Source organism: Triturus cristatus, chromosome 7 (genome assembly GCF_964204655.1).
Source record: "Triturus cristatus chromosome 7, aTriCri1.1, whole genome shotgun sequence".
In the NCBI taxonomy this organism is placed as follows: Eukaryota; Metazoa; Chordata; class Amphibia; order Caudata; family Salamandridae; genus Triturus; species Triturus cristatus.
Genome location: NC_140590.1, coordinates 992,458,475 through 992,485,244, shown reverse-complemented (window position 1 = coordinate 992,485,244; position 26,770 = coordinate 992,458,475). Strand labels below are relative to the sequence as shown.

Genomic DNA, 26,770 nt, shown 5'->3' with positions numbered 1-26,770 from the left:
AGTAGGCTGACCCATGCCCAACAAGAGGATGAGACTTTGCATACACTAGTCGGACCTGGCCACTTGCACGCAGATGAGACAAAGAGATGGGTTCCTATGTCCATATCTTGTTTCCCATGTTCAATATAGGTTAAAAAAAGCAGCCACCCCAGCAGGCTCTGACTGGCTGAATAATGTCTTGAGAGAATTCACAATCTAAAGTGGGCATTGAGGGGTCCTCGAGACTGCCATACATTCTGGTACACTGACAAATAGTTAAAATACCATGGGATGCCTCAATATTATCAGAGAACCTAGACAAAACAGAATATCGCTTCACTTTTTCTGGTTCTAGCTAAATATTTGAGAGTAACTCCCACATCTTTGGCTAGCTGATTCATCACTAACTGCCAGTAAAATGGGGTATGAGATTGTGCCTTGTACAGCACGCCAGGTCCCTTTGACTTCAGTCAATATCTTTAGGTTTGATTGTCCCGGAAATTAACCCTGCAGTTCTGTGCTGAGGAACATCATTTTGCATTATGCCTCTGACCAGATGCTGTTGTGTAGGCTGCAGTTTATCTTATTTATCTGAATAAGGAGGTTGGTGTTTGCACTGTCTCTTGATTACACATGAAAGCAGTAGCCACACGTTTGGTGGTTTCCATTTACTCAGTGTTTCTTTTTACAGGCCACAGGCAGTCTTATTTTAGCTAGCTGAAACCAGTGAAGTGAACAACTCATAATCCAGTATCCTGTGAACTTTAACAGAGGCAGTGAACAAGAGAAATGAGACGTGCTAGGACAATGATGGAGCAAACGGGGTAGACCAACCAGGAAAGTCTACTGCTGCCTCAAATGAAGCTCAAAATGTCGGGCTAAATACATGAATGGGGGTACCAAGCCTCTCATGTCCAGCAACCGCACCACAAGCGTACATCTTGCACTCAAGGAAAGAGAGAGGTCACAGTCTTTACCCTGTCATGACAGAGGGCATGAATTTATTGGGGAGGAACTTTACAGAACCAACACTAACCTTTTAACTAGTTGAAAAACCCTGGCCCTTACAACTGTCAATCACCTGCCAGAAGAAGTGTCATGTCCTGGACATGGATAAGATATCCACTGAAGTTGAAAAAAGGTTTCATTTGGGTGAATTCCCAACTCCGGCAGAGTTGAGTACTTAAGTTAGGAATGTCCATGTTATCAAGCCATGTGGAGGACCTTAACGGCACGTGTGACACAAGTCTTCTGAAAATGAAAGCAAACCAATTATGACAGAACCAGTGAAATCACAAGTAAGGTAGCATAGTGTAATCCTAAAGGGGCATACAAGTGTACACTTGGTATCCAGACATTGTCCACATTTATGCCTTCCTGTGGTTTTTGACAAGTGACATAATTTCCAAGGGCTCTAGAGGCTTGAACTCTATTGCAGAGTGATTGGAAGTGGTGAAGGGGTAACTATGAATTATTAGTGTTAAGATCCCCTGTCAATTATTTCTACTCAAACTTGAATTCAGATGATTATTGATTCACAGACCCATGATATTTCTCAACTTAATGGTTCAACTTGTAATGCCTGTGTGCCTGGAAAGGTTCTACTTATTTCATTTTACTGTAAGAAACCTCTCCAAAGTAGGGTAGTCATTTTCCCCCCAGACCTGTAAAGTGGGTGAGCCTCTAAAAGGACTGTTAACTTTAAATAAAAAAAAAAACACTTTAGAGAATGCCCTTGCATGTAAGAGCGGCAAGGCCCCGTGGGGGGGGGGGGGGGGGAGGATTTCGATGGACGATGACGAGGGAAATTTAAATAAATGATTAATTTTTCCTAATCATTGTCCGTCTAAATTACCCCCCAACCCGGCCCCACTGCCCCACCGCTCTTACCTGCGGCTGCCTGCCTCTATCCTGCAGTGCTTTCTCAGATCACAACAGCCTGTGTGAGCAGCTCCAGTCTCCCTACTAAGCTTAATGTCAGAAGAAGCATTTCACTGGCCGTTGAATATAGTAATCAGACCATGAAGACATGCTTGCTTCAGTCTGTTTACTATGCCTATGTCCTAGGACTAAAGGTTGGGCAGATTAATTTAAAAAGAACTGCGAGACTGTACATCTGTAAACAAAACAAGCAAATGGCCTTGAAATGTTGCACTGAGGGCTATTCAATGCCAAAATATGTTTTAGGTGGAACCTAACTTTGAGCAAGCCAGGCAGTTATACAATTTAAAAGGAAAAAAGAGGAGAAATCCAAACTGCTAGTTTGACACAGAAAAGAAGAGCCATGGGGATTTTAGGAGAGCTATTGGCTCCCCTCCTGCCTCTTCATTTTTGTCCTCATTGAGTAAAATGAAAGAAATAAAGGTATGGAAAACGTGCCTAAAATGTCACAAATTAGTTTTGAGCAGCTGAAACTGATTTTACCTCATAGGGCATTTTTCAGGTACCCTCAGGAATTTCTTTGCTATGACCACAACAGATACCACGGTGCTTATCCGAGATAGAACTAAATACTGTTACTTAACTGGGAAAAAAGTTAACAAAATGTCTTAGGATTGGACAAGTATTTGATAAATAAGGTTTCGGTCTTCACCTCATTAGTCAGCTTTATGTTGCACACGTTCAAGTGAGTTCTCTGATTTTAGATTAATAAATGTCCAACTCATTGTCTGGAAGCAGTTAGTTACTGAGGCCCTTAGTCTGTATTTTAACATTTAGCTCTCTCGAAGAAGATCAGCTGGAGTCTGCCATGTAATGTGGGATTTACTTAGGGGCCTGGGGGCATAAATGCATCAGGACATATACAATGCCCCTGATTATGTACAATGTGCCAGAGTGTATACGAGGTACTAAGAAATGTGAGCTGTACCAATGTGTTCACATGAGCTGCATGATTCGGGTGCGTGAGTTATCATGTGGTGTGTGGGACATCTCTTGATGACTTTGTAATGTTTAAGACGTCCAAGTGCATAAAGTTCCTAGAGTGAGGCATATGCTGTGTGGAAAATTATGCCATTAGATTTGACAAATACCCTGCTTTGTGTAAAGTGCTATTGGTGTACAATATGCCCTGTGGTGTGTGCGCATAATGCTCTGGTGTGTATAAGATGCTTTGGTGGTATAAAATATACTGTCTGTAAAAGTGTCTACCTTGTTTACAAATAGAGCAAAAAATGTCTCAGTGTATGTCTCTGGAGTGCATAATATGCTTTAAGTGTGAAATATAACAAGAATGTATGGTGCCCCTTGCAGCATAAGGTGCTCTTAGAGGGCAATAAGTGTGATTTTCCACGGGGTGTCTATGATGAGCAGGCTGTGGACAGTACCATAGGCATCTAATGTCTTGGGATGTGTATGAGGCGCCAATTGGTGTGCAGTGTGCTGGGTGTGTAATAGGCCCTTGGCTGCATAGGATGCCCCAAGCTGTGCAATTTGTCATGGGCGTAAAATGTATCTTGCAATGTTTATGATGCACTGGGGTATGCACAGTTAGTTGCATTTCCCCTTAACATGACCCATGATGATTGTGATATCAGGGCTGTGTGCACTGCAGTGCGGTGAGTGTCCGGTGTGTATGCTTCTCTTTGTTGTGCACAGGTAGGCTGTACAAAGATGGAAAGTTTGTTAGTTCTCTGGCTTGCTTATTATATTGAACTTCCATTTTTGTAAACTGCAAAGTCTGATAATGAAAAACAAATCTGCAGCAGAGTGTCCTGCATTGCAATGACATTGCGCTGGATGCCGCGCAGGACTACGAGCGCACCTTTTTGGACTCACTGGCTCATCTTGTTCCCTTAAATCGCAAACTTCCTCGTCCCTGATGCTAGAATTCATAGTGCTGGACTTCCAGCAGTGAGGGGGGAGGAGCACGTGGTTCCCTGGGTGGCCGCCCCTGAGATTCCATGCTACCCTCAGGGGTAGCAGCCTGTGGGACATCATAAAAAAACAAGGGCCTGCAGCTGGATTTTCAGTGGGATTTTCGGTTGCAGTCAAGGTGCAAGGGGTGATGGGAAACTTCCCTTTGTGCAAAGTTAGACACTGTTACCCCTTTGTGCAAAGACCATTACTCTCTGACTTTCCTTCACTGCAACAGTGAAGTAAATCACTTCTCACTGTGAGCATATTCTGTTGGTAAGCAAGAGGTCTTTTTGTGTGAATTATACCTCAAGCAGTATCTAGTGCATTTAATATGTAATACATCCTGGGTGTGTCCAATGTTCCAGTATGTTTTAGTGTCCTAGATATATAATAAGTCTTTGCTACGCATGGTGTCCCAGACTATGTACAGTGTCCTAGACTTGTGTTGTGATCTAAGGTGTATACATGCTAGGTAATGTTATGTTGATTTTTATAGTGCACTAATCATCCAAAAGGGTATCCAGGCACTTGGGCAGGTGTGTGGTCCCCAAGGTGCTTATATGGAGAGCCAGGTCTTCAGCTTCTTGCGGAACTCAAGAAGTAAGAAGGAGGCTCTGATGTGTTGAGGACGGTCGTTCCATGTCTTGGGTGCGATGTAGGAGAATCAGCGACCTCCAGTTTTGCTTCTGCGGATGCAGGGAGTGTGTGAGAGTGAGGCAGATTGTAGCTGTCTGGTGAGTGGGTAATAACTTTCTTGTATATGATTCACTCAGGTGTATAGTATAGTCCAGTTTGCTATATGCTTCAATGTGTTTAGAGAGATGTGAGGTTTTTATGCAATGCCAGGGTGTTATGATGAACTGATGTTTTAGTGCATATTTGTTGGAAGCCAAGGTGGCCTAAGTTGCATAGCGACGTACAAGATGCTCTAAAAAGTGCACTATGCCCATTAAGGTTTCAGAATCACTGTTATGTTTAACATTCCAAACGTTATGTGCAAGGCTATGGTGGTTTGAGGTGCCCATGGAAATGTAAGATGCTTTGAAGATTCCAAGAATCCAGGACCGGGGCATGTTAGATGGTGGGGTGTTAAGACATCAGCAATTTTATCTGTCTTTTACCTTACATGTACAATCACGTTTTTTGTTGACCAGATTTTGGTTGGGTACTCTGCACTTTTTATTGGCCTATTCTAAACAGGCTGGCTGGTGTGAGAGACTAGCCCCTTGTCCTTGTAATAATCTGGCCAAACAGAGCACAATGCACTTAATGCTATTTTTATTCACTCTATGCAGACCCAAGAGCACGCTTTATTAAGCCTGTACTGAAAGCTATTCGGGAAGGCTTTGACTACTTGAGCTCATTGTCTACAGCTGCAATTTCAAGTAAAGTGCTTAGTTTTATTTGAATCGCACTCTCAATCAGAAAACGTTATGAATTGTGAAAAGGAATTTAAATCTTTGTAGGTATCATTAGAACTAGTCAATTGTATAAACTATGTTGGGGGGGGGTCTGATGACTTTAAAAGTTGATTAAATGTTTACTGGTACACCACGATTTATGGAAGGGAACATGTGGAAACGTTTTTAATGCTTTTAACTGTTTGTTACGATGTATATATGTAAACCTTTATGATTCTAAAGAATCGAATAAAGTTATTTGAACTGAACTCATTCCAAGAATCTTTAAAGAACACTACTTCATGATGCAGTAATAGTCCACTTCCGCTTTCAGAAGTCATCTATCCCCAACTACACGTTGACTGTGTCTTTGCCTTTGATAGTCTTCGTTAATCTCTGCAAACCTGGCTTTTTAGTAACTAGATTAGCATCCCCTTTTCCTAAAGTCAAAAGCAGCGCCAAGACGCCACAGGGCATTCAAGCGCTCTACAAAACCCAAAATGAAAATCAAATCAAATACTTTCCAGAGCTCTGCTGACTTTGACTAGGTTCATGCTACACAAATGCCACACACACAAACCCAATCTTGAGGCATGCAGCACAACCAAGTTAAATACTAATTAGCCCACAAGCTAAAACTCAACTTCTAAAAAAAAAAACAACGATGTAGCCAGTGCTTCCACATCACACATACAACTGTGACCCAGGCTTCAAATGGTAAATCCCAACAACTGCAAACTGAAGACACACCTGTTAATATCGGTGAATGTGCACCATGATATATGCAGGCCCAACAGCGGCAATAACAAGAAAGCAATGTCGATGTTCACCAAGAACTATGCACGCATCACAATGTTAAAACTATTAAAAGCAACGTTGATTTACACCATGACAACTGTACTCATAATGAGAACATAAGTAAATATGATATCAATGACTGCCATATCCTATGATCATGCAAAAATGAACATGTATCATTGCTGTCAAATTCACCCAAGATGACCTCCACATCAACCCAAAGTCAGTGATATGTGGTCAGACAGGCCCTGCAACCCATACCCAGGCCTTTCAATTTTTAGTTCACAAAAAATAGGCCCCAATAAAACACATCTGGCCAAAAGCTCATGTTTCCAAAATAACAGTTACAGTTATCAAAGCTGCTCTCTTACCCTAGCATTGAGAGCAGCTTTGATAACAGTGTGACTACAAGCGCTCCTCCCCGCCCGTGAAAAAGCTCATGGGGCTATAATTTGGTAACATTAGTACCTAAAACTCGTATGATCATACCAATTGGGTATTGTATCAGTGCATGTTTCTCTATAGGCACTATAATCTGCAGAATTGAGCAGGCAAAACCACAAGGTTGCTTTCTAACATAGAGTGGTATAGGGATCACTTTTTGGTCCTGAAGAGAAGTCAGGGGAATGGCTTTGAAACATGTAGACTAGGGAGGTAGTAGCCCATCGTAGCATACAAACCTCTACTCTCTGCTTTTAATAATACCAGCTACAAGGAGTATTAAAATGTAGTTTCCACACAGCCAGGACTATTGTAATCCAACTATATCCACTCAGACCCTTCCACTCTCACATCACACATAGCATCACTTTACTAATAAGTCCTCCCACGTAGTCGTTGGTCGTAGCACACCCCGTCCCGCAGCAGGGCGGGAAAAACCCGACTATGAAGCATGCCACCAAGGGACCTTTTGGTCGGTGAGGGTTATTTTCCTATGCAAACTTAGGAAAACCGACCAGCTTTCTCTAATACTGAAGAAAGGAAGGATAGTAACATTTCTGTAGTTATAGGTTGGACTTTGTTTGGTTTTTCATAATTTACAGAGGAGGGGAAGTCCACTACCTATTGAACCTCTTCACTCTTTTCCTTGTTTATATCGCTCATGTTCCCCAAATACCATAAAGTTAGATGTCACACGTAGTTGGGAACACTCAGCCAATCAGGACACAGCACGCACACCACAAGTAGTGATCACATCTTCTCCATGCCAGACATCTGGAAACATACACACTGGCCCACACTAGCTCTCCCTGAGGTCGAGAGCCACATGTTTCCCCGTTATCAGATGGTTGTACTTATAATTTATGACTATGCTCAGATTCCTGTTCTAAAAAGAATGCACAAATCGCTTTATTACACTTTGAGAAATGTATAAATTGAAGGCCAAAACCAATGATCTTTAAGACTGTCTTCAGACACTACTCTGCCGATGCTCTCCCGGTTGCTGCGTTTAATTAAACCAACTTGTTCCTGTTTCGCCAGACGCCTCATGTCTTTTCATTTTTTCAAGGTAAATTCATATCCGAGCAACAGACCTTTAGCTCACTGATCTACTGAAAGGATTCAAAAACTAGCTGAGTAGGGTGCATACATTTGTCAGGAGAGCACATACACTCACAAATGAAGGGTCTCAGGAAAGGACACTGTTGCTCTTTAATTGCTAATTAGCACCAACCACTCTTGTTCAGATGGCACCATTTAGAAGAGTGTATTAAAGCACACTAGAGATGAACGCGAAGGCTGCCTCTAGGGGAAATGAGCATGAATATTGAGCACAGCAGCAGAGCGAAGCTCTGTGCCTATTTTCAAGAAAATGCAATGTCTATATCCAGCATGAATGATGTGGGCTTGAGTGGCCTGAGGTGAATATACCACATGCAGCCTTGCATTCTCTGGACATGATCTGTGCAGTCGTGCCCTTGCTTTTTCTGGATATGCATTCTCTGGACATGATCTGTGTAGAAGTGCCCTTGCATTCTCTGGACATGATTTGTGCAGAAGTGCCCTTGCATTCTATGGACATGAGCTGTACAGAAGTGCCCTTGCATTCTCTGGACATGATCTGTGCAGTCGTGCCCTTGCTTTTTCTGGATATGCATTCTCTGGACATGATCTGTGTAGAAGTGCCCTTGCATTCTCTGGACATGATTTGTACAGAAGTGCCCTTGCATTCTCTGGACATGATTTGTTCAGAAGTGCCCTTGCATTCTATGGACATGAGCTGTACAGAAGTGCCCTTGCATTCTATAGACATGAGCTGTGCAGAAGTGCCCTTGCATTCTATGGACATGAGCTGTGTAGACGTGCCCTTGCATTCTCTGGGCATGCATTCTCTGGACATTAGCTGTGCTGTGCAGAGCCCTTGCATTCTCTGGACATGGTCTGTGCAGAAGGACCTTTGCATTTTCTTGCCATTACTTCTCTGGATATGAACAGTGCAGAAGTGTCCATGCATTCTCTGGACATGCATTACCTGGACATGAGCTTTGCAGAAGTGCCCTTGCATTCTTTGGATATGCATTCCCTAGACATGAGCTGTGCAGAAGTGCCCTTGCATTCTCTGGACATAAGATGTACAAAAGTGCCCTTGCATTCGCTGGACATGAGATGTGCAGAAGTGCCCCTGCATTCACTTGACATGAGCTTTGCAGAACTGTGAATGCATTCTCTGGACATGCGTCCTTTGGACATGAGATGTGCAGAAGTGCCTTTACATTCAGTAGACATGTGCTTTGCAGAAGTGCCCATGCACTCTCTGGCGATGTATTCTCTGAACATGAGCTGTGCAGAAGCGCCCGTGCATTCTCTGGACAAGATCTGTTCAGAGGTGCCCTTGCATTCTCTGGACATGAGCTGTGCAGAGATGCCCATGCATTCTCTGGACATGCATTCTCTGAACATGAGCTGTGCAGAAGAGTGCTTGCATTCTCTGGACATGACCTGTGCAGACGTGCCCTTGCATTCTCTGGACATGATCTGTGCAGACGTGCCCTTGCATTCTCCGTACATGTGCTATGCAGAGATGCCTGTCAGGGCCGGCAATTGTTTACAGGGTAAATAGGAGGGATCTGCTGGTGCCCTGCTAACCAGCGATGGAGTAGGGCAGAGGAGCCCAAAAGTATGGAATGCCAGCGACACGCCTGTGGTCTCTAGACTGAGTTAATTGTTTGTCTGCCACTGTCTGGAGCCCTTACACTACCCCTGTCCGGTTTGTGCTGTTTGTAGCAATGTGTTGAGTGACCGAGTTCGGTATATATATGCCCTACAAATAGCATCGTTTCTTCAAAACAAGCCCACTGCATCTATAGAGCCAGTGCCGGGCTTTCGTGACAGAGCCGCGTGAGCACTGGCAGCACAATCCCCGCTCTGTGCACCGACAGACCAGCTCCTGCGCGGCCGCCTGTCTCGTGCTCCTTAAATAATACATGGGACGGGACTGGCTGATCTAAACACCGCCTGCACCGTGCGACGGATTGACACAGTCGGATCCGGTCCTGCAGGGCCCTGGGAGTGCTTGTGGAGGCGATGTGGGTATCTGAGAATAATGTCACGTCGCAGATGAACAGCTCTGCGGATCTCAGATGTGCGGCTCTCTGCAGCCTCCCCGCTCCCCTGTGCCCGGCCTGAAAGTTGTAGAGCTGAAGTAAGCTCTCCGCCAGGGTAACGGGAGATGATGAGGGGGCGGCGGCTGTGTCCGCGCGCTGCTCGTCTTCCGAGGCCGCGCGACGCCGAGTGAAGACGGTTGAGCAGGTGCGTCCTGGTTACTTTGATGAAGGGGCGGAGTGTGAGCCCCGGGCAGGCCGAAGGCACTTGAATAGTAAACTCGTATTCGGAAGGCATGGAACAGGACAATTTGAAGCAGATGCCGAAAGAGGGTTGAGGGTAATTTATAAATGTTCATTACAGCATTTCTGGAAAATTATCTATTTTTAAGAGCTCAGAAAATCAAACTGGAAATCATTGATCACGCTGGTGGTTATTATATATCGAGATATAACATGACGATTCCAATATTATGATAGCAACATTATACATGAAGAACTTTTTGGCAAGGTAACAGCTAGGCCTGGGAAAATGTTTTAATTATGCTGGAGTAATCAGAGTAATTTCAGTAATTCCGCATTATTCTTGTGATGCAAATCTAACAAAAGTATGCGGTCATGTCACCTTGAGTAATTAAGAGTTTCTGGGGCAACAATCCTAGCACGGAAGCAGAGGAACACCGAAGTTAGAGCGAGTGAGTGGCTGCTGGGTACTGCTGTTCTTGTCCTGTAGCATTTAATTATATTTTCTTAATACAACGTGCTTCCGTGGGCCCATTTTGGACGCAAGAGTGCATTTTGCGCTAAGAAAATGGTGTCAAAAGCCGGATTATGCTTCTCACATACCTACGCATAATTACAAGTAATTTCGAGGTAATTACGAGTAATTACAGTAAGGATAATTATCCTTGTTTCACTCACCCCTAGTGACAACATAGGTAAGTAAAGGCGTATTATATTTAACCACACATCTGCTTATCAAGGCACGTATGAGTAGACTTAAGAAGAGCACATCTGTATTTACCTATATATACTACCTTTCTCTATACGTGACCATCCATATTTTGCTATGATATTGTGGTAGCCCTATATTAAAATTCGATATACTGGCTTACAACCATATAACAATCTCTAAGCTAAGACTCTATTCTGTGACGGTAGCTACAATGAACTACTCTCGAACGGAAAGCAGTGCTTTATAAACCATTTATAGGGACATTAACACAGACATATTGGAACCACCACAGGGCTGTGCATTGCACGCCCCTTGGGTACGCTCAGCATAGACATATTGCCCCTGCACCGAAACCAGCGTACCGTAACGAAGTGGTTGCAGGGCTCGGACCACGGGCTCTCCAGTCCGGGACCAACAGCAACTGAGAACGAAGGAAGCGGGGTCTGCAGGAATAGCTCAGTCGGTGCCTCCCACGGACCCAGCCTTCCCCCCACGCATTCCATTCCCCGGCCACACTATGATGCAAAACACCCCAGGGGCACCTGAAAGCACGCCCTGCCCGCCGTCCCTAACCGACTGAGCCCGGTCACTCGGACCCTCCTCTGTGGAGATTACAACCTCATTCATAGAATGTGCAATGAGGTAGGAAGCCTGTGAAGGCAATGCATCTCAGAAGGTTCCTGCACCCGCTCCTTCTCCCCAGATAGCGGTAGCAGCCAGAAGCCGGCGGTGGAGCCGTTCGAGGCTGCTGTCCAGCACACGCGGGGTCGGAAAACTGGCTTGCCGCTCTGTAAATGCATCGACAATACGGGCTCTGTAAACTGCTGAAACTATCCCCCTCCCCATGCATTTGCACATTAAACTTGGCTGCACGCGCCCACCCCCTGCCTCTGTCCACCGCCCCATGTGCTCCGTACCTGGGATATTCCAGCTCAGCGCCAACAGTGGAGAGTGGAGAACGCTGGGAATCCTTAGCCCTCAGCAAGGAGAAGCGATTTGAAAAAATACGCCTTTTCCCTCTCTCTCGCGTGCGAATACGAGGACTACATAAAGGCAGCGAGGACAAGGGAAGGCATCCTGGAGCAGCGTCCAAGGAATCGCAAGGTGACACACACGGCGAAGAAATACAATCCTGGCGGAGGCGCCGCTCGCAGTCCACAGCCTGAGAGGAATCACTGCCGCTGGATGCTGCCTGCCCTATTTCTGCTGTCTGGAATGGAGCCTCCTGACGTCATGGACGCTTTCGCATATTCTGCCCAATAGCTGCCACCTGTGTGTTTACTCAGGTACCAGACAAGGCTAGAGGTGATACCCAGGAAAGCAAGTGTAAAGTCCCACCTCAGAAACTTCCTCCACAGGCGAGGACACTGCAGCCAGATGTGGCAATTCTCACGCTGCAGCGTGGACCAGTGAATACAGCAACAGCTGCAGCGCACCTAGCTTTTGCTTAATCACTCACTGCACCAGTACAGTGTTTACACAGCGTCTGTTTTCAGATGTGGAAAAACAGTCAGATCCATATCAATCAGGGATTCAAGATGCGTAGCGTCCAACCCTCCCCTCACGCTTAATCCCTCCCCCATTACCCCTCCTATCTTCGGCACCGCTCTTATTGACAGATTTTCCAAGAAGGGAACCATTTCCCAGTGGTTGGTTAATCGGATGTCAATAAAGGACCTTGGCTATTACAAAGAGTTCAATACTACAAGGATTCTGATGTGTCAAAACACACACGCACACACACACACACACACACACACACACACCTTACTCTTTACTATTTTGTACCACACCGATGTTTAATCCTTATCATCTGCAGGAAAATACTATTTTTTCTTGCCCAGCTCAGTGCAATCTATTTCACAGCAGAAGCTGTGAGCAGGAGGAAGGTGTGTGCAAGGGGATCATAAAACAGTGCCTGGAATATTTACTGCTGGCAATAAAAACGTGTAAGACTCCGAATAATAAAGCAAACAAACAGATCCCTAGTCTCCCGAGTACACTTGCCTGAACAGTTAAATGCGCTATTGATCCTTGCAAAGCACAAACATGCAGCGTGGACTGCACTGGGAAACTGAAACACTGTACCGGGTTTATCGCTAGTTAATTGTCAAAACAGCAACGTCATTGCATTTAATGTTAGTGGCAAGTTGTGAGGGGAAGAAGTACACTGGACCTTGTTACAAACATTCTCAGCATATTAGACATAAAAAGTCTTGCCCCATAACAAGTGGGGAAACACAAAGGGCCAAGCGTACTTAACACTGCTTGCAAAATACTGGTCACAATAATTTTGCGACCAGTGTGCTGTTTTGTGAACTGACCTATGTACTGATAGATGGGTTCAGAAAACACTGAAATGTAATGGGTCGCAATTCGAGCTACCTCATGAATATTAATGAGGTAGGTCGCAAATTGCAACTCAATATGATTTCTACCATCACATGGATAGTGGCCTGCTAGGGGTCAGCAGACCACCACGGCTGTGATTGCTTTTGATTTAAGCAAATTATGTTTAATAACAGACAATTTTCCTCAAAGGAAAACAGAATGAGTTATAAAAAAAAAAAAGAAAAGTTTTACAAATACTGGCGAATGGAAGCACTGCCTACTCTTAAATGTTTTTGTCAACATTCACAAAAGGGGAAAGTGTCCCTTGGGATCCAACTTCCTGTATGCAAATGGAATGCCAATACTTTATTTTAGTCTTAAGGCCATATTACGAGTTTGGCGGTCCGACTGCCATAGCAAGGTGTCCACCAGCATCCCACAACACTGGCAGTCCAAAGACCGCCCTATTACAAGTTGACCACGGGTCCAGCAGCAGGGTGGCGGGGATTTTGCAGAGGTGAGATCCTTTCCTAAATATATAGATGCCTGTGCGTGCATTTCGATTGCGGATGTGTTGGATGCACACATATGCATGATATACGAGGAAAAAAACCATATAGCCCTTATCAGGGCTCAGCCCATGTGTGGGCAGTCATGGTAATGAGTGTATGGTACAAAAAGGACTTACCTGTAGATCACCACAAACAGGGTTGTAATTAGGGGTGGGCGGAATTTGCGAAATTCACTTTCGCAAACTATCGCGAAAATGTTAAAAATCTCCGCAAACACGCGTAAATATTGCGATAAATATTGCGAAGACGCGGAAGTTTTTTCCACCCGTTCACTGTATTTTCTACGTGATCGCGGCTCGCCAATTTACCCATGGGGTTGCTCACGGGCGCGGCCATCTTGTTTTCACTTGTCTCGCGGTGCATGATCGCGAGAAGAAAGACGTGATCGCGCGACGAATGACGTGATCGTGCGACGAATGACGTTACTGCGGGCGCGAACTGTCGCGACACAGCGCAAATGGCTACCACCAATCTAACATCTCGTGGAGAACGTGACCGGATCGGGAAAACTTGTCGGCGAACGCGGGGATTCAGGTAAGGCGATCGCGTGCACGCGAGAATGTATTTTTTTACAGCGCGAGCAAGAAAAACATTTCCGGTATGATGCAGATTGCGGAAATTTTGACATTTTCACGCTCTCCGCGGAACGTGAAAATGTCAAATTATCGCAATTTCCACGAGCGGAACGGAATTTTCGCCCAGGCCTAGTTGTGATCCTCGGCGTGAAGATTCTGCTCTGAAGGAAGTACCTGGAACAAGGGATTCACGTCGGAATCTGCCTGGAAGGACAAGAAAGGTGTGAGTACTCACCCCAATTCCTTCGTCAGCACCACCTTGAAGCAGGCGGTCGAGCTGTCATGGTCTGCTCGTCTAACAGACAGCTCTTAATACGGACAGCTCCTCTGTACCACCTAATGGCAGCTGCCCTTCCCAGATCCTGAACCCGGCAGTCGGAGATCTGCTGGTGGTCTCAGCGGCACAGCAATGGGCTTCGCAAAGGTGATCCCCCCAACTTGTAATACGGTGGTCAGACAGCTGAGCTCTCCACGTTCAGACCACCACTGCCGATATGGGGGTCCACAGAACGTATGACGTTACAACGCAAACATTTACAATGCATGCCTTTACAACGCAGTTTTTACATCGCAACATCCATTACAACGCATGATTTTACATCGCATGCCATCACAAGGCATTTTTAGAAACTACACTTACATCGCATTCCATTTAACCCTGGGCGTAGTGGGTGTAGTGGGGCTGTGTGGAGCATCGCGTAGTGTGCCCCAATCTATGCACACTCTCACACTCCACTTAGCCCCATTATGCGCCGCCCTCCCTCATTTTAAAATAAATTAAAGTATTTAAAAGTAATAAAATATCTTACCTGAAGTGCAGCGTCCTGGGGCTCCCAGTTCCTCCTTCAGCAGCAACTACTTCCTCACAAATGCACATGCGCGGGCATGTATGATATTTTCTTACTTTTAAATACTTTAATTTATTTTAAAATGAGGGCGGGCGGGAGGCGGGTGGCGGGCAACTCTGCTCCGCTGTGGTGTGTGCGTAGCGCTGCCTGCTACGCCTACTTCATGCCCCACGAATCAGGCAGCACTACGCACACTCCGTGGGCGGAGCGGAGCACTACGCCCACCCTTAACTCCATTACATCGCATTATACCATTACAACGCATACCATTACAACGCATACCATTACATTGCAATTAAGGTAAGTCTGGGATAGTGTAGGGGTAAAAATTACTATTCCCACTCCAGTGAATGCAACAGTAGGGTAAGTGTTGGATAGTGTAGGGCTAAAAATGACTATTCCCACTCCAGTGAGTTCAACAGTAGGGTAAGTGTTGAATAGTGTAGGAGTAAAAATTACTATTCCCACTCCAGGGAGTGCAACAGTAGGGTAAGTGTTGGATAGTGTTGTGGTAAAAAAATACTATTCCCACTCCAGGGAGTGAAACAGTAGGGTAAGTGTTGGATAGTGTAAGGGTAAAAACTATGCGTTGTAATGGTATGCGTTGTAGTGACATGCATTGTAATGACATGCGTTGTAGTGACATGCGATGTAATGGCTGCGTTGTTATGGCATGTGACGTAAAGGATGTTGCGTTGTAATGACTGTGTTGTAAAGGTAGTGCGATGTAATGACTGCGTTGTAAAGGTTGTTTCCCGGTCCACGGGACCACCAAACTCATAATAAAGCTCTTAATGTTTTGCCACTGCATTTTTGTTGTAAAACATTAATACATCCCATTGCAAATCACTATTTGGAAGGTAAGCCCTAACCAAACCCATCTAAATATTGATTCGGTATGTACTTGCAAACCCAAATTTAAATTCAGTAACATGTTACAGAATCACAATTTGTGTTTAGTAAATGCCAAAAGGCCATTTTTATGGTTGCAAATGGCCAGATGTTGTGAATCATACCCTTTGTGACAGCTAAAAGCCTTTGTATGTCTGGCCCAAAATGACGTTTTCACGGGTAAAATCAAAGTAAAATAACACTAAAGAGTTGAAAGCCCAAAAACATTTGTACCGCTCCAAATAGTTTTCACAATACATGTACAACTGTTGAGGCCATCCTTGAAAGTCTTATGTTCAGTTGTTTATGTTTAGTTTTTTAAAAAGCTCATAGCTACCCAACTAGGGCTTCCCAGCGATGCTGCAGTCCCATTCTTCATGATTATGCAATTCTAGGAGAGTCAGGTCTTAAGCTGTTTCATAAAGAGAGCTTCACTGGGTCTAAAACCAAGCCAAGATGGGAGAGAATTCCAAAGTTTGAATGTCAGGTAGCTAAATGTCTTGCTTCCAATTCTCTCTCTGGTATATGAAGGATGAAGCGCCAAGTTAGAGATAGTTGTCTAAAGAGCTATGATGGCACATATGGCTGAATCATGCTTCTAAGAAACACCAATTCATCCCCATCCAGCTGGAAACCGTAAGGAGGCGAGATTTATGGTTTCCACTGTGTAACCATGCCCAGGATCAAGAGAAAAAACACAATTGAGTGTCATCAGCATAGGAGGAAAGACCCCTGCTGAAAGATTCCTTAAAGTCTGCCAGAGGTTGGACATAGATGTTAGAAAGAGTCAGACTCAAGGACAAGACACTCATTTGCTAAGCTTTCAGGGAAATTGGGTTTATACAGGGCCTGAAAATTCCAACTGTTAGGAAAGGAGAAGAACCAGGCCAGAGCCTTATCCGTATCCCACAGTCCCTCAGCCCACCAAGCAGAAAATGTTCTGAAATAGTATTAAAAGCTTCACCGAGATCCAGCAGGATCATTGCTGCTCTTCTGCCTCTAGTCAGCGTGCATCTGAGGTCTTCCACCGCTGCCAATAAGTCAGATTCAGTATTATGTTGAGGACGGAAACCAGATTGGGATGCATGAAGAATATTATGAGCCTTAATATAAGAGGATAGCTGAAGAATAATGTCTTTTTCTGTCATTTTGGAGGCTACTGGAACCAAAAAAATGGGCGTAATTTTTCTGGCTTCATTGTGTCCAGTGTTGGTTTTTAAAGCAGGGGTATTACAACTGCATGTTTCCATACTGGAGACACTGTAGCAGAGGAGATGGGAAGATCCAACATTGTTGGATAGTAATTGAGGCAGCCTGAGACTTGACTGAGTCAGATCCTGAGGAAAGCTTAACGTAATTGTGTTAGCCAAGGCAGGCAGAGCTGTGACTGAAAGGGTTGACAACACAAGAGACTAAGGCCAAGGTCATATTAGGAGCTGTGAAATTAATAGCATCTTCTGAAAATTTGCCCCCCTGTGTACATATATATGGCAGGAGGCACAAGAGGGCCTCCTCACCGCCACACTTATCATGGCCATCGCACCCTAGTGCAGCGCCTCAACAACATCGGAATCCAGGAGAAGGCACTGGAATGGATCATCTCCTTCCTCGCCGGAAGGACACAGTGAGTCTGCCTCCCCCCGTTCAGATCAGAAGCCACCGAAGTCATCTGCGGCGTACCACAAGGATCATCACTCTGCCCCACGCTGTTCAACATCTCCATGAGCCCCCTCGCGGCCATCGCACGCCAACACAACCTCAACATCATCTCCTACGCCGACGACACCCAGCTGATCCTCTCCCTCACCAACGACCCCGCCACCGCCAGAACCAACCTACACGAAGGGATGAAAGACGTAGCCGAGTGGATGATGAACAGCCGCCTGAAACTGAACTCAGATAAGACGGAAGTCCTCATCCTGGGATCGTCGCCCTCCGCCTGGGACGACTCCTGGTGGCCCCCTGCACTGGGCAGCGCACCCAAACCAACAGACCACGCACGCAACCTGGGCTTCATCCTGGACTCCTCCCTCTCCATGACCAGACAAGTCAACGCCGTCTCCTCGTCATGCTTCAACATCCTACACATGCTACGTAAGATCTTCCGGTGGATCCCCACCGAAACCAGGAAGACGGTCACCCAGGCCCTCGTCACCAGCCGACTGGACTACGGCAACTCCCTCTACGCCGGAACCACTGCAAAACTCCAGAAAAGACTCCAGCGCACTCAGAACGCCTCAGCACGACTCATCCTGGACATCCCCTGACACAGCCACATCTCCGCACACCTGAGAAACTTGCACTGGCTCCCCGTCAACAAGAGAATCATGTTCCGACTCCTCACCCACGCACACAAAGCTCTCCACAACCAAGGCCCAAGATACCTCAACGACCGCCTGAACTTCTACACTCCCACCCGCCAGCTTCAATCGACCAGCCACGCCCTCGCCGCTGTCCCCCGCATCCGAAGAGCCACAACGGGAGGAAGATCCTTCTCCTACCTGGCCGCCAGGACGTGGAACTCCCTCCCCACCCACCTCCGCCTGACCCAAGACCACCTCGCCTTCAGGAAGCAACTCAAGACCTGGCTGTTCGAGCAGTAGGGGACCCGCCCTCCCCAAGCGCCTTGAGACCCTCCGAGTGTGTAGCGCGCTATACAAATGCTTTGATTGATTGATTGATTGGTAATTGGTTTGCACTGGCAAGCCAATAAAATATGTTGCTTCTGCACAGAAACATTTGTTGTAGTCTGCAAAGGAAGGTGCATTAGATAGTAATAAGAGAATTCAATTTCAACACTATTGCATAATACAGTAACAAAACAACATAACTATAACACATCACTGCAGAACAATCAAACCGCAACATACTAAACCAAACAAACTGCAGAAAAATAACAGAATGCAAGACACTCAAACAGCTATACCATGACAAAACAGCAACACAAACCAACAGCCAGATCGGGCAGGGTTATGTGGTGTACTTGGGACACCAGGTAGGGAGCGGCCAGGTGGCGCCCCTACAGCCCAAGATTGATACCATTCTGGCTTGAGAACCCCCCAAGACCCAGACAGAGGTGAGAGCCTTCTTAGGACTAACCGGCTATTACAGGAGATTTGTCAACGGGTATGATACCATTATTGCCCTCTTGACAGAGCTGACTTCCAGGAAGCAGCCCAGGAAAGTGAACTGGACTGACTCCTGCCTGAAGGCTTTTGATGCACTGAAATCTGCCATGTGCACGGCGCCCATACTGCAGGCGCCCAACTTCTCAAGGAATTAATTGTGCAAACAGATGCTTCAGAGCATGGTGTGGGGGATGTGCTCTCACAGCTAAATGAGGAGGGCCTAGACCAACCTGTAGCTTTCATTAGTAGGAGGTTACTTCCATGGGAACAGAGGTGGAGTGCGATTGAGCGTGAGGTCTGGGAGCTGAAGAAGGTGAAGCCCTTCTTGTTTGGGACTCACTTCCAGGTTTAGACCGACCACAGGCCCCTCAGAGGATTGATGCAAATGAGGGGTGAGAATCCAAAGCTGTTGGGGTGCTCCATTTCCCTACAGGGGATAGACTTCATGGTGGAACACAGCCCTGGTACAGAACACGCCAATGCTGATGGTCTTTCCAGATTTGTCCACCTTAGTGAAGAGAACTCTCAAGAGGGTGGGTAGTTCTCCCCACATTGCAGCTGGAGGGGATACATGTTAGACCTGGCACCATTGGCATGGGTCTCCCCTGCATTTTTTGCCTTTGCATCCTGTGTTTTTGCTGTATGTTGGACTTGGTTTTTGCTGGTCGAGATGCTTTGGGGACTTTGCCACTGCTGTGCAGTGCCAAAGTGCAAGTGCTCCCTTTGTAAATTGTTGTTAAGGATTGCTGTTTCCATGATTGGCTGACCTGAGCTACTAGTCAGTCCCTAGTCCAGTGCACTGTGTGTGCCCAGGGCCTGTAAATCAAATGCTGCTAGTGGGCTGCAGAATTGATTGTGTCACCCACCTAAGCAGCCTGGAAATGTAACTCTGGCCTGTCATTGCCGAGCCTGTAAGCAGTCTACTACTGCCATGTCGACTTGGCAAGTGTACCCACTTGCCAGGCCCTAACCTACCCTTTTCTTATATGTTCGTCACCCCTAAGGTAGTCCCAAGGTACCCCTGTGGGCAGGGTGCAGTGTATGTGAAAGGTAGGACATGGCAAACACAAGGAGATGATGGACAGAGCACTGGAACTTTTCAGACACTCACCTCCAGTCACAGATCTGGGTTGAATCTAGGCCTGGGCGAAAATTTCGTTCCGTTCGCGGAAATTGCGATAATTTGACATTTTCGCGTTCCGCGGAGAGCGCGAAAATGTCAAAATTTCCGGTTTCCGCAGCTTGGCGATAATTTGTTTCTTGCTCGCGCTGTAAAATAATACATTCTCGCGCACGCGCGATCGCCTTACCTGAATCCCTGCGTTCGCCGACAAGTTTTCTTGATCCGGTCGCGTTCTCCATGAGATGTTGTATTGTTTTTAGCCATTTGCGCTGTCTCGCGACAGTTCGCGCCCGCAGTGACGTCATGCGTCGTGCGATCACGTCTTTCTTCTCGCGATCATGCACTGCGAGACAACTCAAAACAAGATGGCCGCGCCCGCAAGCAACCACATGGGTAAGTTGGCGACCCGCAACCATGCAGAAAATCTCGCGAACATGCCGGAAAAAAACTTCCGCATCTTCGCGATATTTCGCTTGTTTGCGATAATTTTATACATTTTCGCGATAATTTGCGAAAGTTAATTTCGCAAATTCCGCCCACCCCTAGTTGAATCCATCATTATTCTTTAGCTCACTGCGCCACCCAGTTCAGGCACAGCTATATGCAAATCAGTCTTCATCCTGTGCCTCATGGGAACAGTCCAGCCTGAACTGCCAAGCCACTTCTTCCCTGGACCGGAAACTAGCATCCTGGGACAGGTGTCGGGCTAACAGCCCTCATTAGCCAGGCTAGCTTGAATCTAGCGGCAGAGCGAGCAAGGGACCCACATTTGGGAATACCTTGCCAACTTAGGGCAAACAAAGAAACACAAGGAGATGATGGACGGAGCGCTGAAACGTTTCAGACACTCACCCCAAGTCACAGATCTGGGTTGAAGCCATCATCGTTCTTTAGCTCACTTCGCCACCCCAGTCAGACACAGCTATATGCCCTGGTGTGTGTGGCATGTCCTGATAGTGAATTACTGCCAATTTCGTTTTCACTGTTGCAAGGATTCCTGTTCTCATAGGATGGAATTGGGAGTGTGTGTATAACATCTTATAAACAGAACTACCCCTGGGAACAATGTAGGAAAATAAAGTTTGATATGCCTGAACTTGGAATGTTAAAATGCATCTTTTAGTGAGGGTGATTTTCACATGCTGTGTTTGATAATAGCACTTTTAGAAAGTAGGTATTTCTTTGCTTAACCATCCTGTGTGCCTCTGCTAGGTTTGTGTATTGCATGTCTGGCTTTTGGATGAGACTGGCTGGGGAGGAGCAGTGGCTTAAGAGAGCCTGATGAGTCAGGGCTGGGCTGAATAAACATGGGCTGCATTTAGAGTAGGGAGAGTAGATATCCTTTCACTTGAATGGGACTGGTCTTCCAAGGACAATGCTGTCTCCACCTCCTGCCAGAAAGCTGCACCAGAGAGGACAGAACCCATTTTGACCAACTACAGGGCTCCTCTGCCACCAAAGAACAAATCATTTTGTAGTATAAATATTGGGGCCCAGACTGCAGAACTTTAGATCACTTCTGGGAATCAAGAGGAAGCAAGGAGAAGAGCCAGAGAAGCTGAGGCAGAATACTATACTGCCCCCGTGCTGTTTGCTGTCTGTGATTGACCTGCAGTTTCTACTCACTGCCAAGGAAAGGAGAAAGGACTTTGCTGTGTCCCCTGCTTGAGGAAGATCTCCAAGGGCTTGAATTGATCTTGCCCCCTATTCACAAGGTCTCAGGAACATCAAAAACCTCACCAGACTTCTGGGCACTTTCGTTGTGACCGGTGGTTTCAGTTGCCTGGAGAAGGAAAGGGTAACCGACTCTGTCATCGAGCCCATCCCAGGAATCCGTGTCCTGAAAGCACCGTAGAGAGCACTGCCTCATTTCGCAACTCATCCCTGGTCTCACAGATTCCATCAACGAGCCGCTACTTGCACCGTGTCCTGTGGGCATCGCACTCCACAACGCCTCGCTACACACTGCACGGACGTCATCAACTCCGTCGCTGCCCGACTCAAACATCGACCGGCTCCGTTGCCACATCGTGGTCTGCCAGCACCACAATGAGCATCACCTCACCCTGCAACGCAAGCCTTGGTCTCACCGACTCCGTCAATGAGCTGCTGCCTGCACCGAGCCGTGAGGACACCGCATGCTGCAACGCTTCCATCTCACATTGCAACCACAACGGTTGCCCCAGACTGGCTTGTACCATCGTGTCGGCCGCAACAATAAAAGGTACTGTCTCAGAGTCTGTCGACACTTTTTCTAAACCGTATCGACGCGGTTAGCCGGATTGTTAGACTCTGTTGTATACAGTATCGCAGTAGCCCCGGATGGAGCTACCGAGTCGGAGGAACTGTATTTTCACGTTTTTCTGCAATTTGAAGGTTATTTTGTACTGTAACTATTTTTAACAGCATTGTATGTTGGATTTTTGTCATTTTTGGTCTTGTTGGTTACTTATTTTTTTAAACGTGTGTAGTGTCCATTTGTAGTGTTTTCACTGTATTACTGTATGTGTTCACAAAAGCTGTACACACTGTCTCTGAGATAAGCATGTTTGCTCGTGCCAAGCTACCAAGGGGGTGAGCAGGGTTTTTTCAGAAGTGTATCATCCTTACCCTGACTAGGATGAAGAGTCCCTACTTGGACAAAGGCGCCTACATCTGCCAACTAGAGACCCCATTACTAACAACGTTAATATATATATTTTTTTAAAACTACATTTTGAAATGTAAAATTTACTTTATTATTGTTAAAGCTTTTAATTATATCTTAAAAACAAAGATGATTTTTAAATGTAAAATAATTATTTTTTTATTTATATAAATTCTATTTTACATGTTGTGCCCCCCTGTGTGCATATCCAGGGTTCAGAGGCCCTACAGGGCTCCTTGTGCCTCTGATCCTTATGTATGTACACAGGGGCCCAAAATGTGCTCCCCTGTGTGCATGCATGGTATGGACGTTACAGTTCATGCCACGCAGGAGCCTTATGAGGCATTCCCATTATGATAAAGGTAATGCTGCCTTTGAAAGAGGCACCGCAGCGGGAACCACCATGGTGCTCGCCTTCCAGGCTAAAAAAACTTGTAATCTGGAAGGTGGGATGCAGTGGCTCTCCTAGCAGTGGGCAGGTGCGGCGGTGGCGGGCCGCCCGCAATCGCACCGCCTAAAGTTGTAATCGGGCCCTTAGTGTCCAACACCTTTATTGGCGAGGGAATAGTAAATCTTGCCATTTTAGGGGCTGATAACGGTGTCATCAGGAAAAGGCTCTAACGGCATTCAGATTCTGCAAATCCGATTCAGGACCTGTGTTTCGACCTAATCAGGCACCTTTCCAAATGACAGAGAACGATGCATGGAAGCCGTCTGGGCTGTCTGAATCGGTTCCGAATGGGATTCAGGCAGCCTGAGTCGTTCAGAGCCGAATTGTACAGCCCAATGGAGCGAGCGAAGTACGATGACCGATTCGGACAGCCGTTGTAAATCTGTTTGGCTGAGACGAAACAGCTGTGGGAATCGGACTTCGGGGGTCTGTAGCAGGCCCCATTTCACGTGTAGGCCTCCAGATGGGGCCCGTGGGGATAGCCAAGGTACCCCCCTTCCCAACCATGTACAGTGTGGCAGGCACCAAGGAGTGGCGGGCTTCCCCCACACACCTTTTTTTTTCAATGGGAGCCTGAGTTCTTGTTCCATTTGGTTGTATGATTTGGCTCCAAATGACTCGGGCTGCCTGAATCCCATTCGGAACAGATTCAGACAGCCCGGACGGCTTCCTTGCGTAGTACTCAGTCATCCAGAATGGTGACTGATTCAGGAGGGAACGTAGGTGCTGAATTGGATTAGCAGAATTCAAATGCCGTTCGGAGCCTTTCCTGACGACATCGTAATCGTCCCCTTAGTGTTGAACACCTTCCCCAAAAGGGGCTATAATTTTTACTTTTCATAGGGTGTACTTTTTACAATATACATATCAAGGTTTTTTATATATTTGTATCTATGTATTTTATATTTTTATTTCATGTTAATTTTCAATGTTTATTTTTGATACCTAAATTTTTTGCAGATAATTGTTTTGACCATTTTGCATGTTGCAGGTTGACAACATATTTATATACTTTTTGGGTTTGTATCACAACATATACTGCATTTTTAACACACTTGTTTTCTACTTGTATTTTATATACACTCTATTGTATTTTTACATTTTTATAAAGCATACACAGTATGTAATAATTATTACAATTTAATATAAAGTTATAATTTTATAGTGCTATTTATTTTAAACTTTATTTATACATTTGTATTTGTTCAATACATTGTTTAGCATTTTTAAACATTTTAATAATTTTATTACATACACTAACCGTTTTAATAACTTTTTATAACATTGCTATTGATTTCTATATAGAAATATATTTTTTTTCATTTTCATTTCCCTATGATTTTTTGGAGTGGTTTTTAGTTTGAGTTTTTCAGTATTATAACTTGCAATGAATGTGGATTACTTTGGCAGACTTCATTTGGATTTTTCATTTTTGCATTTTTTATGTTGTTTCTTACTTTGTAATTTAGACTTCTTTGTGGATTAGATTTTTGGGAATTGAAGTTGGATTTGGAATATCAGCTAACCAACAATTATTTTATTTAATTGTGGTTGGCAAATATTATGTTTTAATACATACATGTATTTTGGGTAGTTGACACAATTTTAATTGCCCAAACAGCTAAGGGATTACATAAACTTCTTAACCTTTTAATTGATTTTATGAACAGCCTTGACCTCTTTACCAAGTTCTCGAAATCACATGTAATGAAGTTGTGTCTGCCCAATACAAAAACTATGAAATTTGTAGTAGATGGACATCATGTCAGTCAGGTAGATAACTTCAGATATTTAGGGGTCCAGCTGGACTCTGGTCTAAACTGGCACCCACTTATAACTCAGAATGCGCAGTCTTTTAACAGAGCCACGTTTAGCATTGGTGACTTTTCACACCGGCTTGGGCGCAAACACATAAAATCAGTCTTGGAAATTTGCAGGGCTAAGTGTGTCCCACTTGTGAGTTATGGCAGTGGAATATGGGGGCAGGGCCCGGTCCCCCGGATTCAAGTAGCAGAAAATACATTTTTAAGGGGCCTCCTGGGAGTCCCACAAAGTGTACCCTATGAAATCGTCCATGAAGAACTGGGATTAAGTTACATCATTGACCAGCTCTGACTTTGCCCCTTAAAACTTTGGCTTTCAATCTGGACAAAGGATGAATTTGGTTTTAATAGATTAATATTGTAGGACTGTCTGAAATTGGATAAGCCCTCTCTGATTCCGTGGCTGTCTTATATCTTCCATAATATGATGTCTTTAGGGAGGCCCGATTTATATGCTAATTCCAGTAGCATGGTTAGCCCTGATCACAAATGGGCTGTAGCGGTGTTTATGAATAAGATGGCAGCGGATCGGGAGGACTATGCAGTATTGAAACTCTTGGTGCGACATGCGATCTTAGTGAAAACTGTCACAATTTAGAACTCTGTTTGACTTCGAACATGACACATCATCAGCGAAGTTTACTGATATATTTTAGGTTGAATTTATTTCCGTGATTAGTTTCTTTTAATCATGGCTGTTTTAAAGATTCGGAATTGCCTCTATGTGATTGTGACAATTTCGGCCAATGACACATTACATATTGTTATGACTTGTTTGAAACATAATAATTTATGACATAAGATTTTGCAACCAATTTTAAAATCAATGAATTTTACTCAAGTCAGGCCGGCTCTACTGTATTTACAGTTATTAAACTCACCTACAGTTTGTTTGTTTCTCGTATGTTAACTTTTGGGGTTTTAAAGCAAGTGTGAATATGTGGATGTCAATTTCTACTCTTTTTTAACTGACTTGTCTTTTATGATTTTATTTCTAAAATTGATTAAAGATTATCTATGAGTATGATTATGGGTTAATTGTAATTGAAACATTTTATTTTTACATGTGTTTGTTTTTATTCCTGGGCTGCTTGGTATATTTTTTTATATTGCATCTTTCCGGTTTTGGTGCGACTAGTTTTAATTAAATGTTAAAATACATTATTTTTATCAGTCCTCATTTGTAATTTATATATATATTTTTTAGATATAGACTGATTTATAAAAGTAGTTGCTTTAACCCCTTCGTCGCGCCACGAATTCCGCCGCGGCGCTGGGGGGGTTTGGGGGCAGTGCGGCGCCGCCGTGCTCGTGACGTAACCACTCCGTCATGAGTCACGGGCGAGCTGTGCTCATGACGGAGTGGTTCCGTCATGACTCCGCCCACTGCGCTAATCGCCCGCACAGGCGGGGAATTAGCGCCGCGTGGGCGGAGCGGCCGCCAACGGCCGCAGCATGACGGAACCACTCTGTCATGAGCACACGGCGCCCGTGGCTCATGACGGAGTGGTTCCGTCATGAGCACGGAATGGGTTAATATTTATTTAATCTCTATGTTATAGTGGTTGTGTTATTTTTCTTCCTATTTTAGTTGTGAGTATATTGGGAGGAAGGTGGCCAGAATTTCATTCTTTTTTTGACCATGTCCTGATGAGGCCTGAGTCAGTGGGCCAAAACGCATTGACCAGAAGAAGTGGAGAAGTCTAATAGATTAAACATGATATGTATTAATTTACAAACACACACTGCATGGACTTAGTGGAGGTGGAAGTATCATTCATACTCATGTGTAATGGACTATCTCCCCTCGGATTGCATTTATATTTGTGTTGTTTTGCAAACGGGTTTA

The 26,770-nt window shown here is 45.1% G+C and overlaps 1 protein-coding gene across 1 annotated transcript in view; it reads right to left on the bottom strand.

Annotated features, from left to right (window-relative positions):
* FSTL4 (follistatin like 4) overlaps positions 1 to 11,913 on the bottom strand; it is a 2,149,215-nt gene extending 2,137,302 nt beyond the window's left edge. Inside the window, exon 1 of the mRNA XM_085618028.1 lies at positions 11,450 to 11,913. The gene's annotated coding sequence lies outside the window, so the exon portion shown is untranslated. The remainder of the gene's footprint in view (positions 1 to 11,449) is intronic.
* Positions 11,914 to 26,770: the final 14,857 nt, after the last annotated feature.